Source organism: Coloeus monedula (genome assembly GCF_965178545.1).
Source record: "Coloeus monedula genome assembly, chromosome: 6".
NCBI classification, from domain to species: domain Eukaryota; kingdom Metazoa; phylum Chordata; class Aves; order Passeriformes; family Corvidae; genus Coloeus; species Coloeus monedula.
This window is the reverse complement of record NC_138786.1, coordinates 31,305,085-31,323,776: the sequence shown is the minus strand read 5'-3', so window position 1 is coordinate 31,323,776 and position 18,692 is coordinate 31,305,085.

Genomic DNA, 18,692 nt, shown 5'->3' with positions numbered 1-18,692 from the left:
TAATAAGAAAACAAAACATACCATTGTAGAAGAGGAGTCTCTCAGAGACCACTGAATCAGATTAGAGAATAGGACAAAACACATTAAAGCTGAGGAAGGAAAACTCAGACAGAAAAACATGGCAGATAACTGCAAGCTGTTTAAAAGTCACTGGATTTAAAAAAATCCCAATTTCATAAGCCTAATAGAAAACAATATTGTTTTAAATACCACCCTGGATCAATGTATGAAGTGAAGGCATAGTTAGAAAATAAAAAGCCTACAAAGCAAATAGATAAAATGGGAAATATTTAGCAATCAATATAAATTGGAAGTTACATAATATAAAAATAGACAAAATAAAAAGACAACAGAGGAAAATCATTGGCTGGCAGGCCTTTAAGACAATAAAATGAGTTAAGAGTGTATTAAGAACAATAGAAATCTTAACAAGGGTACATGCTGCTGCTCGATGCAGATGAGGAAATGATAAAGTTGCAGAAAAGGCAAATATTCCAGACATATTTCTGTTCTGCATTTGAAAAGAAGAAAGATGATGCACTTATATCACATGGGCTAATGAAAAATTTTCCACTCTGTCAGTGACCAGGAGGAATGTAAATTATGTATGGGGGGTAAATATTTTAAATTCAGCAGGTCTGGATGGCTTACATGGGAATACTGATAAAGCTTATTTAACTGATCTCTATTTCATAAATCCTCTAACAGCAAGGAAATAGCAGAATACTAAAGGAGTGTCTGTTCTATGGTAAAATTAAAAAAAAAAAAGGCAAAGTCAATAATCACAATAGATGTGCACTAGCAAGGCTAACAGCATTTCATGGAAAAAAATATTAACTGATAGAGAATTCTTTGATAAAGAATAAGTAAATCTAGGGATGTATTTTCCAGCATCACAATACTCTTGATAAAAACCTAATTAAAAAAAAAAAAAAAAAAGAATAATTTAACCCCCCTGCCACGAGCAAGAAGATGACTAGAGATGATCTCAAAATTCTTTCTAGCCCTACCTTTTGTGGTTCTATGAAGACGTAACATGGTAACCAACAGAAAGTCCTGACTGGACAAGACTGAATACATGTATGCATTGCAAATCCTGCTTGATTTTATTTCTTAAATTGTTTTTTCATTGAATCAGGAGCAACACTTTACATTTACCTGGATGACTCCCATTCTCTCAGAAATACACAGGACACAGGATGGTTGAAGCATAAGGAAAACAGTCCAGCCAAGTTTGTCTACTGGACATAGGAAAAAAAGAAAGCCATGTCACCTGTGATTTGCAAAAGCCATGGAAGTAGTATTAGGATGAATTTTAGATTCAGTGCTATTCAGTATTTCCATCATTGCCCTAGAAGTAATTAGAAACTCACTGCTGATAAAATATGCAGGTATTGGGAAGCCTGGTGGAATGGCAATGATGAGGGGAAAGCATTTATATAGGGCAGACTGGATCACCTTCATATTCAAGCAAAAAGCCTTTTACTACAGCCAAATGCAAAATTATGCATGTGGGAACCAGATAGGAGATCAGGAGATGTGTAATCAGAAACTCTACCCTGGAAAAAACAGCCCTCTGAAAAGGATCAGGATCATCAAGAGTATGGAGCAGTTTCACTCCAGTGAGATACTATGGCAAAAAGGGTGAAATCAATCCTTGAATGCATAAAAACACAGGAATAGTGAATACCAGTACCAGGTTGCTGTTCTTCCCTTTGTGGCACTCATTAAACTAATCATATGCAGGATATTTATTTTCAAAGGTTGCTGAAAAGCTGGGGAAGGTGCAAAGGGAGCTTGGTAAATATTCAAGATCTAAAGAAAATGCCTTTTTTAGAAACCTTTCAGTGCTCAACCTGCCTGACTTACTGAAAAGGAGATTACTTGATTTATGGCTTGATTAATGAATTGGTACTGTTGGAGGCATAAAATACTAGCAGGAAAGGGCTCTGAGCAGACTAAATTGTACTGAGGACTGAGTGGAGGAACTATTAAGCCAGACAAATTCAAGTGAAGAATGAGACACAGAAAATGATTACCCACTAGAACAAGCTAATGTGGTGAATTCTTCATCTCCTTATGTCTTCATCAAAATTAGACATTTTTTATTGGCCTACAGCCAACTGCAAATTGTCAAGCATGAGTTGTAGCTTTTAATACTGGAATGTATCCATGAAAATTAATGGTCTATGATATCTAAGAGGTCATTCTAGGTGACAGGAATCCCTGAGATCCACTGCATTTTAGGAGAGATATATATTTATTTATTATTATGATTATGTCAAGAAGCAGTAGATAAACATGCAACTTTCTCTCTGTTTGGACCTTTAAGTACAATTTAATGATAACATAACATCATAGCTGATGATGGAAACTGGAGTACTGTAAAAGTCCATGACTGCTTTTCTCTCTTTAGATATTCCAGTATATGGTCACTTTACCAGGTGGAGTGGCGTAATACAAAGGAAATATAATTTGCTGGGTGAGTTCCTTTCTCTTTCTTTGTTGCTCTATCTAGAAATGTCCTTGGCTGTGACAGGCACCTATGATAACTAAGTAACCTGGCCTCATCTTAGATGCTTTTGTTATTCAAAAATCTCCTGACCTGTAGAGTGTTCTTGAGCAACTCATTGTGGATATTTGAAACATGAAAGTAGAGTCAAGCCATGATTTTTATCTCTGAATCATTTTATGTATTCCTTTGACACATCCACTCTCCACATCATTTCAAATCTCAGAGGAACACTTTTTCAATTTCATTCCTATTATGTAATTTCTCTCAACTGTCTTCATTTATCTTTGTTTTTATATTGTAAACCTTGTCTTTTCCATCACTTCCCCTTATCCATTCCCCTCTATTCCCTGGTTTATTATCACTACTTGACTGATGTTTGAGAAATACATTGTAAGTGACTTGGAGCAGACACTTGTCATTTTACTGTTGATCAGAGCACTTTGCACACGTCACGTCGTATAAATAAAAACTACTGTTCCAGAAATATTTAGTGTCTCAGATATATTTTGCAGTATAATACGTAACAGACACTTTATGAGAAAGAATTATTTATTATAATTATCCCATCTCTGGCACTGATATTCAAAAGCATTTTAGGTAAATCATGTGTGATCTCTGTTCTCTGTCTCAGTTTCTTAGCTAGCTCAGAGTTACAAGATGTGTCAGTCAAGTTGTTTGCCATTCTAGAAACTCTTCAAATGTAACACCTCTTCGCTTATCCTGTTTTGTATTGGCTTGTCTCAAAGCCTTCTAGCAAAGGAAATGTGTTCCCTTTTTTACAGCTGGGGAAACAGAAAAACAGAGAGGTGAATTTCAGGGCATTGGGAAGGCCTGAAGCATGTCTGTGAGTACAACCCAAGCCTCCAAGCCTCCAGTCTCCTGCCATTTTTAATGGGAAACACATGTCCCCAAAACATTCTTGGAGCAAGTTGGACTGGACATGTGCAGGTTTGTAAAGTGGCTTGCTTCTCCTCAAAACTATGTTTGCATTTTGCTGAACTTGGCAAAATAACAGAAAACAGAGTTGCCACCAAACCCTTCAGGATCTCTAATTTTCATGTATATAATGTTTGCTTTGCTTCTGCCCTTGAATCTAGGATAGAAACCATGAAGGATTCTTTTTACTTATTTTCATTAAAAATTCAAGCAAATACAGGCTAACTTAGTCAAACATCAATCACACCTCAGGTGAATCTTGCCTGCGGCTTGTTCTAGAAATCCCAGGCTGCTCTGTTCCAAAGGACCTGTCTGGCATCTAATCCACATGAAGGCAAAGATGGCAGAAGGTAACGGAGGACACTAGTGCTCTGCTGAGCAATTTTTCCGTCAGTCCAAAGAGGTGATCCCTGAACATTCCAGGCAATACTCACAAGCTTTGACAATCTCTGTGAAATAATGTCTTACTAACATCTTTTCCCATGGATACCTTGAACAGGAACATCCATGGAGAGGGCTTTCCTAAACAGGGAAATGCTTTGCTGCATGGCACTTTGGTCACATGTCTTAGGAGTAAAAGTTTCCTATTTGCAGTGTTAATTTCAGAGCCAAGCTCTTACCAAGCCAAAAGGCATGGCAGGTATCTGTTACAGAAAAATGCTTTGAAGGAAAGAAAAGCTAAATAGTAATGTAAGCTTTACTATTATAATCTATATCTAAAGGAAAGAAAAAGTTCTGAGTAAGGAAATGATTTCAGCAGTCACAGAGAGAAAGGCTAGAGTTTTCAAAAACAGCTCTGGCTTCCTTGGGGATTGCTGTCTAGCCTTTAACGTTTTGAATCTGATCCCAAGGACAGCACCTTACTGACAGAGATTGGCACATGCACCGTTAGAAGAACAAATGTTTAAATGTCTTCAATTTTGGGCAGAGATAAGTTAAGAACCTTCATGGGCTCAACTTCTGCCTCTATCCATTTGTGAATCAAGTACTTTTTCAGGAGTGATGAATATGGGGCTAGTGTCTGAGCCATACAGAAAACCCAAGCCCCTGATAATGCGAAAGAAAGAGAGGAGCCATCACTCCAGGGAGTCTCCTCCGCCTTGAAGAAATCATGTTTGAAAATTTCCTTCACGTTTTCTTCAAAAAACTCAGCAAATCCACGCAGGTATTTTTTCTACCTGTACCACAAGGAAAAAGAGACAAAGAAAGCGATTCATGGTATTGCATGAAGACCTATGCAAGCTGATCTGAGACAGTACATGACTTGTGGTATTCTTCAAAATCCACTTCTTACTTCAAGGATTTGAATAACATTTGTCACCACAGTGGCTGGGGTCACTTCAGGCAAAAAAAAAAATTAGTTCCTTCTTTAATTTCCTTGCAAGCTTAAAGATTGCTCTTTGTTCCTCAGTTTCCTGTCAGAGAAGCCCATGTTTTGGATGTACATCCATGGGGGGGGGGTGTGGGGTGTGGGGTGTGTGTATTAAATAAACACAGAGCATCTACGCTTTATTCTATACACCCAGGGAGATGAAATTCCCAATTTCCAATTGTGGGGCCTTCTCAGGAAAACAGGACAGAAAGAGCCAAACTTCCCCAAGGAGGGAAAAATCCTGACTCCATCTTGAGAGGTTTTAAACAATTGTGATGAAGTGTTTCATGATAGGTGTTTCCTTCAGAGCACTAGCTGGGCTGTGTAGAGAATGGGGAGTGTTATAAGGTAAGATTCTAATTTCATTTGCTGCAGAACCCGTTAGCATGTAGAAAGTGAATCAGGAAATTAGGCTAAGGATGACGTAATAATCCTGGCAGTTAAACCCTGCTCTGGAAACATGGATCCCATTCCTCATCAGTTCCTAGGCAATGTCAGAGAACTCACTTGGACTAAACTGGTAAAACTAATTTCCAGGTGCTCCTTTTTCAAGACCAGGTTGGATTTACAGAAGGATGAGCATCCACTGGATTAAACTGGAATTTAAATAAGGAGCTGTATAAAACAAAATTCTCTGGGGAAAGAGACATGCTATGAACCTCAAATTTAGGATTCCTTTTAACTGAAACATGTCTGCACTTCAAAGCCCAGTCTGCAGAGCGAGATCTTACCTTACTGGGAATGACTATGGTGGCAGTGATATTTGTGATGTACTCTGATACCAGTGTAATGACCACATTAAAGTGTTCCTCAAGACATAAGTAGATTTTTTTAAAAAATGTAACAATGTGCCACAGATAAAACACAAATTGCAGTGAGGGATTAAGCTCTGTCCATCACAGAATAGATGAGTGAGGAACCAGTCTGGGTATTGCTGCACAGCACTCCTTACCATGTACAGATACAGGAGTACAGCAGCAAACAAATATGATTATGCTACTTTCCAAGGCATTTCCATACAGTCAGGAGTTATGCTGGACCCAAATGAAGAAACCCTTCCAGAAACAAACAGGGTGATGCAGAAACATCTGAACTGGTTTTGGGCATATACAGGAACTAGATCAGGTGTTATATATGATCTATGCTATTTCAGAAACAGGCAGCACACACATGAAGGGATTATGAGACCATTAATAAGATCAGCTGCATTCCCTGTGCCTGTTTACAGGTGGCTGCAGAGAGACTAGAGAACCCTTACGTCACCACAAATTCTTTTCATCTTGGAGCCAGCCTCCTGTGCACAAGCTTGGATGCTCTGCAAAGAATGGTGTTTGCTCCCAGCACCAGGCCTTGGAGAGCTCAAGCTTCCTTGTGAATGCCTGACAAGGGCAATTCTAGAACTTGTCTCGCCTTTGTCCCCAATTTTCATCCTACTCCCACTTTCACTGTATTATAATCTCAACTTTTTTTTCCTCTCTTCCATTACTAGCTCAGGCTGAAAGAAGCAAGGCTGGACAGAGTAATAACAGCTCTTCTGGACCAGCTAATGCAGCTGGGGAGAGCTGAACAAGCTCTCAGGTGTACAGCACCACCATCAGGTGCTTGCTCTGACATTTCTCCCTCCTGCCTGTCCCTCAACACAGTACAGTGTCTTCATTACCCTCACCCTGCTTCACTGCCTCCTCCTTCCTTTCTTCTCATTCTGGGAGCCCTCTCCTTTATCCTTACCTCCTCCTTCCTCTCTCTGCATGATGTGACTAGACAGGAGAATGCAGATTTATGTATTCCCTACACGTGCTTCTCATTTTTTCCGGTCCATCTTTGGCTGTTGATTTCTCCTTCTTGTAGGTGAGTATTTCTCAGCTCTCTTCTTCCTCTCTCTTTGACCTTTCCTCTGCTCCTTGTAAGGCATTCTCTTCTCTCATGCTGTGAAACATTCATGCTATCTCATACTGTGAAATGATCTCTCTCACGCTCTCTCGACTATATCTCTAGCATAGTCCATGGTGCTTTTTAAAGGATGCTATTTCACAATAAATACATAAGCACTGCTTCAGGCTGCTGTCCTCTCTAACTGCCTAACTGGATATGGTATTTTAAAGGTCCTTAGAACATCAAAGATGCCTTAGCTATTTTACCATTTTCCTTCTCAGCTCTGTTGAAATTTATATAAAGCAATTGTGGTTTTTTTTCATCCAGTTTGAGGTCACCAGCACATGCAGAGCTGCCCTAGCTTGCACAGCTCGGTTGCTGAGGTAGGGCTAGCTGTGCATTATTCTCCATTTCCCCTTTAAAACGCTCCATCTTTCTGCATCTCCAGCTCTCACAGTGAGATTGTGCAATCAGGTGACTCGGTGACAGGCTGGTTTGCTGCATTGTGGCATCCTCGGAGCAGCTACAGAGGTTTGTACACAGAACTCCCCGGGCGAGCGCCGAGGGAACGCCAGCCAGCAGCCCGGGCACTCCTGGGTTACGCGGCGGCTTTGGTGTGTGCGGCATCTGCTGGCCCTGCAGGTCTGGGGCTGAAGGAGCAGCCTCTCAGGAGAATACCTGCCTTTAACAGAGTCACTGCAGCCAGACATCTTGAGAATCCTTCATTATAATTGCTTCGGGGCCTGCACAGATCCGATGTTGCCTCATTATTGGGACTATTTATTATTGAAACCAGAAATGCTAAGTCATTAAACAGAGGTCATAAAAACATCCTTATTCTGCTAAAAACATTAGCTCATCATTTCTGGTACTACAGAAGGTAGGAGAGACCAGGAATCCTTGTGCCTGTGAGAAAGAAAATGTGGACTGCATCAGAGGCCTGGGAAGATCAGACAAGAGCGCTAAGTCAGTAACTCATTAGGAAAAGCAGGTCTCTGGGCTCAAGATCAATTGCCATTTCTGCGTTTGTGTCACTTCAGGTTACCATTTGATCCCAGAATATGTTAATGTCTCTCTCTGGAAATGGACAGGACTAAAAACCTCGCTCACTTTTGTCTGAAGACTGTAAGGCACTTCAGAGGCACTAGCCAGCTACACCTAACTGCAGAGAGCTGCTGTCACCTCCATTTTTTTCAGAGGGAAGCCAGAGGTACAGAGGAGGAATTTGTTTGCTTTCATTCCCTGGTTCAGGACTGCACTCTCCTGATTTCTAATGTCAAAGAAAGGCATTTTCTTCTTGTGTTTTTGTGCTGCCGAAGAGTTAATGTAGCCAGAGAAAGGATTTCAATTTATTTTTACTACCTATGCTTCAGATTTATTTTCTCACTTTTATTCCTCAGGCAGTTTTCTGAATCTGGAGAGATCCTTCTGGGTAGAAAAACACATTTTGCAGAGATTATGTTTCCCTATTTTAATACTGAAGCTGCAGACAAATACATCCTTTGATAGCTGTGTTTGGTTTCCTGCACTGCAGGGATGTCCTGTCAGCGTCCAGATCCAACAACAGGCGCATGGGGGTTACATCCCTCAGCTGGTGGGGTGTGTGTGTTTATTTGTTTTTGTTACGGATTTCTCTGGAGCAGTAAATATGAAGAACTCGTACTGCAGGCTCACCAGCCAAGGCGCGCTGTGCCACATCGTGTTCCCGGCCGGAGCCAACACTCCAGGCATCCGGGGAGCTTTCAGGGCAGGGTGTTCCTGACACTCACCTGAGCACACACCGGCCCGTACTGGCAGGGTCCGGTTCTCCGGGGGAGGCAGGTCCCTCCCCTGGGGCTCCCCCGCCGCGTTCGGGCTCTGTCCCCCGCCATGGCTCCGGGAGGGCGCGCCGGGCCGGCCCCCCCGCCTGCGGACCGAGGGAACCGGCTGCAGGCCGGCGGGAGGGCGCGGGGCCGGCGCCGCGGGGCGGGGGAGGCAGTGCGAGGCAGTGCGGAAAGAGTTAAGGGAAGGTGGCGGGGCAGGCTGGCTGTCGGGAGCGAGCATGTGCAGATTGAAACCGCATCCATACTACGGGCGAGTGTCACTGGCACACTTCACCTCCCGCCGGCCGCGGGGCACCCATGGACACCGGTGAGGACACGAGCCGCGGCCGGGCGGGGGGGCCGAGCGGCGGCACCGGGAGCTGCCCGCGGCCGCTGCCCTCACGGCCGCCCCGCCGAGGGTGCGCGCGGCCCGCGGCGGCCTCCCCGCAGCCGAGCGGCGCGGGGGATGCGCTGCCCGGGGCGGAGGGCGGGGATGGCGCCCGGCACCGTTGGTTTCGCTTTCCGGGCGGGCGCCGGTCGGAGCGAGACAAAGGCGGGCGGCCGAGCGGCAGCTTCCCTGCCGGCTGCGGGCCCCGCGGGGACACCGGGCACCGGTGTGTCGCCCCCTCCCGGGGAGCGGCGCAGCCCCCGCAGGCCGGGCCCCGCCATCCGCCGCAGGTCCTCGGGACGGCAGCGTGGTGGGTGTCGAGGGGGTTTTGCTCGGGAGCCCTCGACCCCGACTTTGAAGTTTTTGGGGCTCTGGGAAAGCGGGATAGAAGGGTTGTTAAAATCGGAGCTGCTTTTCACTGGACAGTGCCTTTTTTTGGTGGTGGTGTGGTTTTTTTTTTTTTTTCTGTTTTTTTTTTCAACAACAAAAAAAAAAGAGAGCGAGAGAAATGTCTCGAAACATCTTTTTGTATAGATTTGTGTAAAACTTTATTCCAGACTAGGGGAAATAGCTCTGAATGAGCCCAGCGTTTGCAGAGCAGAACTGGGAGATGGGGGCTGGCTCTGGTCTGTTCAATGACTTTTCTGCAACCTTGTGAATTACTCCTGTGTGTAAAGCCAGAAGTCAGGGATACAGATAGTACAGTCAGCTGAAAATGAGAGGTTGTTTTTTTTTGCTAATTTAAATTAATCTCAAGATGTTTGCTCTTGTTCCATTTTTGGTGTGGAAAAATATTCAGAATAGCTGAGTTTTCGCAAAATGGAAAATCTGATTCCTTCTGTCCCCCATTTACTCATTTACTCTAGGGTTTTGCAAATTGTTTCTAGTATGCTTAGGAGCAGGGATGCTGGGGAGGCTGCCCTGTCCTGCTCGTCTTAAGCTGGACCGTTACACTAGGACTTCCTAGAGACCGTTTCACATTGCTAGTCCAAAACTACTGGGGATGTACAAACTTGTTAAGCTTCATAATTACACAGCAGATGCAGTAAAACTCTGTTACGTGGAATACTTTGTATTGTTCTCTGGCATCGTTTATTTGACAGGTTTGTCCTGTTTACTCTTTTTTCTGAGGAAAAAAGCAGTCCCTGCAGGAGGTGATTTTTTTCACAGGCAAGGTGGTAACATCTCCATGACTGCCAGAGCTGTGTGCATTGGGGATTTGCAAGAAGAACAGATTGCCCAAAGAGCTCCATTCTGTGGTTTCCAGGAGCACAAATGCATTAATGTATGTACAACATCAGAGATGGGGCTAGCTACTTACTGTTTGGTGGTAAATAGGAAGTAATGAAAACAAAAATTACCGTAAGTTCTTACAGAACAGAAAAGAAAGACTTATTGACATGGAATCCATAATGCCTGTAGCCACTTTCAGCACTGAGGAAAACCATGTAGGAAGTCTGTAAGATACTCTTGTACCTATGACACATCCTGAAGGTCCTTCTTGAATCCCGGTGCCTTGTCCCAGTGAGAGTGTATGACTTCTTCCATGGAAAACTGTCAGTTTTCCTGTGTTAGGTGACAGCATCTTGCTACTGTGGATAAATTAAGATTTTTCACTAAATTTGAAAGTAGGTATTTTCTCCCTGAGAAATACATGCTCTCTGTGCATACATCTGAGAATTTCATACTTCTGTGTTGAAGATGCCACTGAAGAGCATGGGTGTTTCCCTGTTAGTAGAAGGGGAAACTGAGGTACAGGAAAATGGCATTTCACAGGTAACTGTCAAATTGAAACACAAGACTCAACCCCCAAGTCATTTAGTTTAACTAGTAGCTATAGCAGCTTCTTAAACAAAGCTCAGCAAAAGTGCTAGAAGCATCTTATGTAATGTGAAACATTCTGAGATCCTCTGATCACAGGAATATTGAAAAGTATGTAATATAGTCTGGTGGAAAGGAAATGGAGGGACAAGCAGGAGTTGAGGTAGTACTGCTTGTGACTGCATAACTTCTTGCTGAGGCTCTGGTAGCATGTCCGTAGCCTTGGTCAGTATTGCTGTTCCCACTCTACTGAGGGCTGATGGTGGAGGCAGAAAACAAGCTGCTTCCTTGGAGAGTTCAAACCTTGGAATTCTTATGACAAGATCCCATGGCAGTTTACAGAAATGGTAAAGGGGGTCTAAAACAAGAGGTATGGATAGCACAGATGTGTGGGTTGAGGGTAACCGAGATCCCTGCATCCATGTGGAAATGGTACCTGGTAGTGGGGACTCTGCAGTTTTGCTGACAATGTCATAATGTAATGTAGTGCCAAGCAACAAACGAAAGGCAAATTTAACCCTGAAGGGAGATGCAGGTTTCTGGCTTGGAGTGTAAGGCAGGAAGAGGTTTTTGGATAAGGTGGTGAAGTCGATAGCATGTGGAGTCTTTTAAGATATCTTTTTATAATCTATAATTCAGCATCTTGGAGATGTTCTAGGGAGTGAAGATGAAGGGATCCCTTTGGCCTTGTAATTTGTGGATCTACTTATTCCCACACATAAGAACCGGGGAGAGGAGTTGTTTTCCAGCATTGTAAATGTGCTTTTAATACCTGTCCGCTTGGTTAAGACAATGACTGTCCTCGGATCGGGTGTTTCAGGGCTGCTCCAGGCACCGCACTGTGTCCAGGAAGGCTGTTTCTTCTCATGGCGTAATTAGTCAGATGAATTTAACGTTTGCCTTCTTCCAAAGTGTTAGCAATTAACTGCATTTGGGGACTGAGCATGCCAGGAAGAAGAAGGTAGGGGGTATGAGGGGGAGGAGAGGAGAGTGTGCACTCTTCCTGCGGCAGGGGGAAGGAACTTCCCAACTTCTTGCTATCATCACATGCTTTGATGGCAAGTCTTGTTTGTATCCTTAGATTCGTACTTGTCGCAGAATCTGGGGCCAGGCTTTGTAGGTTTTCTGTTTTCTCTGCAGCATGGGATTGGTCACTAAATGTCATCTCTGTGAGACTCGTTTGAAGAGTCCTTTGCAAGTTTTGGAGTTGCGTCACTGGCTGTGGTGTGCTTTCTTGTGCTTCTTGTTCATGGTATGCACATCTACTCTCCTTAAACTAAAGAACTTCTGTCCTTATCCAAGTTGCTGAGCTGTGTTGCAAGAAACTGCATGAAATTTTAATAAAATGATCTGCAGGAGATTTGACTAGGTTTTAGGCAAAAGAGTCCCTTCTGTTGTTAAACTGTCCGACAACAGAAAGAAGTTTTTCCCCATGGAAAATGATTGGAAAGCATCCTGAAAAAGCTTCTGGAAAGGAGAAAATATATTGAGGAGGCTTAAAGAGTGGTGGCATGGAGAAGACCTTGTTCTGATGATGAAATCATAGAAGTAATGGAAAATTTTATTGTTGCAAATTGTACCTTAGGATTTTTTGTTTCTGGATTGCCTTCAACAAATGCCATGTTTAAGAAAATGAAATTAAGTTGTTGTGATGTTCTGTTTCTTTTTTCAGTCTCAGACAGCCTGCTATTACATGGTAAGAGGAGAGGTAACGCCATTGCTAATTAAAGGGCAGCAGTGCTTCATTCCTTAGGGCTAATTATTCTGTAGAAAATGGGTCAATTACTTAAAGAAATTGTTTGCCAGCAGGAGGTAGGAAAAGCCTTTATTCCCACTCCTCACCATCCTTTTGTGGGAAGCACTTCCTACCTCCATAGCAGTTGCAGTACCTTGTTAAGCTTTCAGATGCCAGAGCCATGTCCTGCAGATGGGGAAATGGCACCTGAGCAAATTTGTATGTGGTCACTTCTGTCCTATGTGTTCCTGTATAGCTGCAGATGGGGCAGCGTCCAGTGGTGTTCCTGGGTTGTTTCTGGAGTGAAAGAAATGAGCAATACAAGTGGGAGTTCTGTATCAAAACAAAATTTGCTTTATGTGAAAGGTGAAGAAATATGGTATATTTCCTGATTTCTTTTGAAAGAAGTTTGATCATCTAGTTAGCTAATGCTTTCCAACATAAAAGGTATTACCTGCTTGTGGCTTGCTTGGTACAGGTTGTAAATGATCCCTTCTCAGATCTGCTTCCTGTATGTGTTTTGGTATTCTCTGGTGGCTTTATCAGCTGACCATGCTGCTTGCTTTAGCTCCTCAGGCTCAGTACAGACTGGGTGAGGGAGCAGAGGGCTGGTTAGCTCTCTACGTCAGAAATGAACTGGTCTGCTTTTCACATTTCTGTTTACGATATGTGAGGCAGGAGTATCCAGATGGTTCCTGAGCTCCTGGGTAAGGTGGCTGTGCAGGCGACTACAAAAAGTCTTGAAAGAAAGCCAGACTGGGCAAAGACTTTGGCTCTGCAGGAGCAGATTACCAACATCTGTGCCAATTCAGAACAACGCTCTCTTTCTGGTTAGTCAGAGCACTACATTCCATGTAAATGATACGCCCAGTAATGTCTACTGTGAGCCAGAGCTTATGCACCTTGCAGTACAGCCTAAATGAGTTTAAAAGGATTTGCAGGTGCATGCTGCTCCTTAACATGTCATCAGAGGCAAAATAAAAGCTAGACTGCTTTAGAGATTTGTTTGTGGGCATATCTGAATGAGCATACCTATCATTACTAGGTCAGAGGTGTCTAATCATTGCATAAAAGAAGGAAGTGTTTTATGTTACCCTTTCTTTTGTTCTGGATTTTTGTTGGTGTCAGTGCACGAGAGTTCACCACAGCCTTATTTCAAAACTCCCCCGCCCTCACATGCTTCTGTCAAAGTTGGATTAAATGACGGAGGGAATCTTCCCTACCACAAATGCTGCTGTCTTGGTTTCATGGCATAAGATCCAACTATTAGTAGTCACTAGGTGAGTGTTGATAGCATAGCGTAGTGAAGCTGCTGTTTGACTTCTTCCTTGCTGGATCTTTGCTCCCAGGTGTGCCATTTATTGGATGTAGCCTATGTGAAGAACTTCTGTGGAGCACCTCTCTGTCCTGTTTTCATGATTCTGCTAGGAGCATGACAAAGTACTTCTGAAGGGGGAAGCTGTCTCTCTAGTATGGGTAGCTCTGGCATAGTGCTCTGTGTACTGCCAAGTGCCTTCTGGGGATGGGGAGTCTGTTTTGTTTTTATTTCTTTCATCCGGAATACAAGCACAGAAGATGATCCAACTCATTTGGCTCCACTAGCCTAATTTGGACTGAGAAATCTTGGCTGGGGCTGTGTCTATGCAGAGCTGCAGGTAGAGTCATTCTCTGCTTGCAGCAGAGTGTTCCTGATGATCGTGGTATATTTGGCTGTTTCCTCTCCTGCTAACCGACCTAGCAAAGCTGGGCTTGCTTAACCCACGGGACACTTTGAGCCACGTATTTTCTTTGGATTTTGTATCAGCAGAGGGTTATGGTAAGGATGCTTCCAGTAAGTTCTAGAGGAGGAATTATTTATTTTTGTAATTTTTGGCATTTTCCAGATGTGTATAGTTTCCCCTAGTGGTATGATAGATAACATGTGATTTGATTTATTTTGATCTAGCAGTTCTTTCCAAGGCAGACCTCACAATTAAGCTTTTAATTGGAAGTGGACTTGCACAAGAGCTTCAGGATGTGGGGTGCAGTATATAAAAATGCTTGAATGTCTTACTAGGGAGACAAGAGCTGCTGTGAAGGTAATGTAATGATTCCTTAGCAGTATTGGGCTTGGCTGTTGTTGCTTTCCGTTTTCCTTTGCTGCTTCATACTTTACCATGGAGATGAGATACTTTCCAAACCATCAGCCTCAGCCACTTGGGCTGACAGAGGTTAGCATGGTATTAGGAGCGCCCTGGGTAGCTAAGCCATTTCCTGTGCAGTATATATATATAGTATATATACTAAGGTGCATATAGAAAGAAGGCAGTTCATTATGTTATGTTATATTGCCTTATAACTTGTGCATGTACAAAAGATCAACTTCTAGAATCCAGGTTCTCCTCTTAGATAGTTACAGCTTTTTGGAAACAATGCTTCACTTTGGTGTTTGTATTCTAAAGACCAAAATGTATAGGACACTACTGCTCACCATAAGACAACTCTTAATTCTTTCGTGGATTAGCTAGAGTGTAATTAGTTTTTCAAAGATCAGACCAATAAATAGAGCATGTTGATTTATAAAAATGTCATGCATGCACATTTTCTGATTTGTCTCTGATTTTCATGGTACAAACCCCAAGAGCTGTGTTAATGCTTAGTACTGCAACTCCAAGTTGCAGTACTTGGAGTGCTGCCTTGTGTGTGGGGCAGTGGGAGTAGGTTTTTTGTTTTATTTTTTCTTTCCCCAGCTATGTATCAGACATAGAAAGTGGGAAAGTGTCCCATTCTGATGCGAGAAATGTAGTTTCCTTGGTTTGAGAAACAAGGGCTGAACAATGTCATGACAATGATGAACATTTGCTATGCTTAAGGACCAGGGCTTAGCAACATTTGGAGTACTAAAAAGCTGGAAGTGCTAACACCAGCACTTCCACTGCATCTTTCATTTGAGATTCTCTCAGTTCTTAATGAATTTTCAGTGTGTCTCTGTGAGGCTGGTATTATTAGTGTCATTTTGCAGACAAGTAGATAAGATAAAATGCTTGTATAAGCACATTCAGCAAGCTGGGAAAAGCAGGAATAAAAAATCAGGAATACTAATGTTTCAACCTGGTTTTGAGCTACTATCTTGTACTTTTTTTCAGAAAAGAAAGATATGAATTTTGGTAGCTTTCCTGCCCCCATCGCCCCCCCCTTTTTTTCCCATTGGGTTAGGCTGCATAAAAGTGAGACATTATTATGCAACATATCTAAGCGTGCATGTGATTCTTGAAAAAATGGTAATCAGATAAGTTGCCAGGCAACAGTACCCTGCCTTCAATTACCAAAAAGCCAGTAAGTGTGCTTTCATGATGTAACGTGCGTTCTGTACTTCTTCATAAAGAAAGTGTAGGTGGAGTTTTGTAAGAGGTGCTCCTTTTTGACTCATCTCCTGCTTTATCTGCCATATTGTGAGGTCAGATTTGACCCCAGTTTTAGAGAAAAGTATTCACAGAACTGGAAATCAACAACGAACTTGGATGAGCTCTCAAAGATAATGAACAGTGTGTGAGTATATATGAGTAAATAACCATTCCCTGTGATGGGTCTGTGAGTGTTTGATGGTTCAGCAGCTTACAACAAGTAGTTCAGAGCTCATCCTTGGGACCATGAAAATTAAGAAAATGGGTGAGAGATTTATGTTAAAAGGTAGATGACAGGAATACACGGCAAGCTGTGAGAAGTATTAAAACACTCACAGTGGCCCATTGGCCCAAAAATGTTGAGAGCCATGGTAATTAATGAAAATATGTATGTAAATCCAGCTGGTTCATTTTCATTGCCTTAGCAGAAGCAAAATGGAAGGAACATATGCAGGGATGAGTATACACAGAGGAAAAAGTATAATAATGTAAGACAGCGTGAGGGAATTCAATTGTGTGTTTGTTTGAAACCTGAGTTTAATTTTTTTTTCAAAGATATTGCAAGATAACAACAGCAAAAAATAAAGACTCTTGGAAGTTATTCTAAATGCTTTTTTGCTTTTGGCAGTAAATAGTCACAAAAGCATTTACAGAGACTGTAGTTGTGTGGGGATGCAGGCATCTGCCCAAGCCTGTTCAGATGTTAGGTGGTGGCATGGCTTTTAGAAGAAATCTGAAACTCCAGAGGTCTAATGTGCTCCTCAGGGCTTTGACAGAAGTTTTCAGTACAGATAGGGGACCCACTTGGATATATCTGGGAAAGTATGCACATAACCCTGAAATCCCTTGTTTTCCTTGGGTTGCAAGTTGTTGCTTTACAGAGTTGGTTTTCTAATTGTTTTGTTGTTGTTCCAGAAGGAACAAAAGGCATTTGCATTTCAGGACATGGGAGACTGTCCTACATATCCTGTAGTATTTCAGTCCAGTGTAGGAACAGGTTCAAAAGTCCTCATCAAGAGGCATGGTGGGATGTCAGTTGAAAGGGAAATCTGCATCATCCTCTGCCAAAACGGGGAGTTTCTAAGAAGACACATGCTCACTTTCTGTTTCCAAATGTGGCACTTTCTTTCCAGGAGAATCCCAGATAAGTCACGGAGCAATGTTGTGACTTGATTTTTCTGTTGCACAGTTTACCACTGGGTAGTTGCATGGACCTGAGCTTTCTTTGTAGAGAACTGCAGAAATAATGAAGAAGTGTAAATACTAAAATATACAGTAGAAGGAATGCACAACTAACCACTTTCCAGTTAGGAATTCGCTTTCCTTTTTTTTTGCTTTTCTTTGTATTCTCATTTGATGAGCAGTACTGCTAGATTATGCTCATGTGCAGTCCCCAACCTGCTGACACCAGGAATGTTGATGTCTGTGTCAGAGGAACAGTCAGAGCAGGAAGTGCTGTTTTGGGACATCTGGGATTTTAGTTTTTAACTATTTTTGTATATGCAAGTGGCTGTTCATAGTACTCTTATTGGTTTTCTGTTTGATTTTCCCTTACTACAAACACTATGCATTTTTAATCATTGTATTTTGACACAGAAAGTCCATTTATATACAAAACAAAAAACCAAATCCCCTTTTCTGAATGGCTTAAGCTTTGTATTAATCATGTGAGCCTTAAGGTCAAATCTTCCTCTTCAGCTTTACTTCTCTGCTCACGTGTATTATGACATAGTCTTTACTAATGAAGATTTCTTCAATGAGTATTTTCCTTCAAATGTAGAAACATTTGTAACCAAAAGTATGGTTTCTCCAGCACTTGGAGTTCAAAGTAATGAAGTATCTTGTGAAAAGGGAACTTCTTCCTTCTGGGCTGTGTGCTGTGAGCCAAATCTGAGAGATGATGATACAGCTGAAAACCAGCAGTCTTTAGGGTAGCATGGGGTAGCATTCAGATGGCTGATGAGTTCCTTGGTCTGGCTCTGGGTGAAGCCCCATGGGTGGCCTGAGCGCTGGTGCCAGGGAAAGGGATGGATTGGGCAGGACTGTGTTGTCCTAAAGTTAGGTTGGCTTTTGAAGCCTTTTGTAATGTTAGTGTTTCTGTGTTGAAGGAGTTGGGAATGTGTTGCAGTTGCTTATTTTGTATGATTTTTTTCCTCAGTCTTTTACATATCAAATTATAGACAAGTATGTCTGACTATGTAAAAAGCATTCTCAGTATTCTTGTGATTCTAGGAAAATGCGTTTTGAAATTTTGTTTGCATATGTCTGATAAATAGCTCAGTAGAAATCTGTGGCAAATATCCAACTGTGGCAAAATGCATATAAGGAAAATAGATTATGTGCAAATAATTTTTAGGAACACTGATGTGACAAAAATTTATACCAACGCTAGACAACAAACAAGTTCTTTCCCAGTCTGATACACAAATATGTAGCTAGTAAAACAGCAAATATTTCTCATGATAAGAGGGACTCCAAAGTAGATGCAAGCTTCAGTGCATAGGCAGAAGGTGCTAGATGTGTCCCAATAATACCCATATTACATTGATTTAATTAGTCGGTTTATGCTATTCATTGCTCCATTAATCTTGTTGGGATTTTTTTTTTTTTGGGGGGAGGATTAGTTATTTAATCTGCATTTTTAATTGGAGTGGTTTTGTAGTTCAGTGTCATCTAAATAAAAACAGTATAGGTTTATTTTTTGTTTATTAAGGAAAACATGTATCTCAAAATCCTCTTGGATTTTGGTGCTCAGAAATGCTGAGATTCATTAGGATAATGTGAAGAACTCACTTGTTACACAGTCTGACACATAAATGTCCTTGCTTTAATTTCTTCATAGGCAATTAATCCAGAAAAATGCTATGT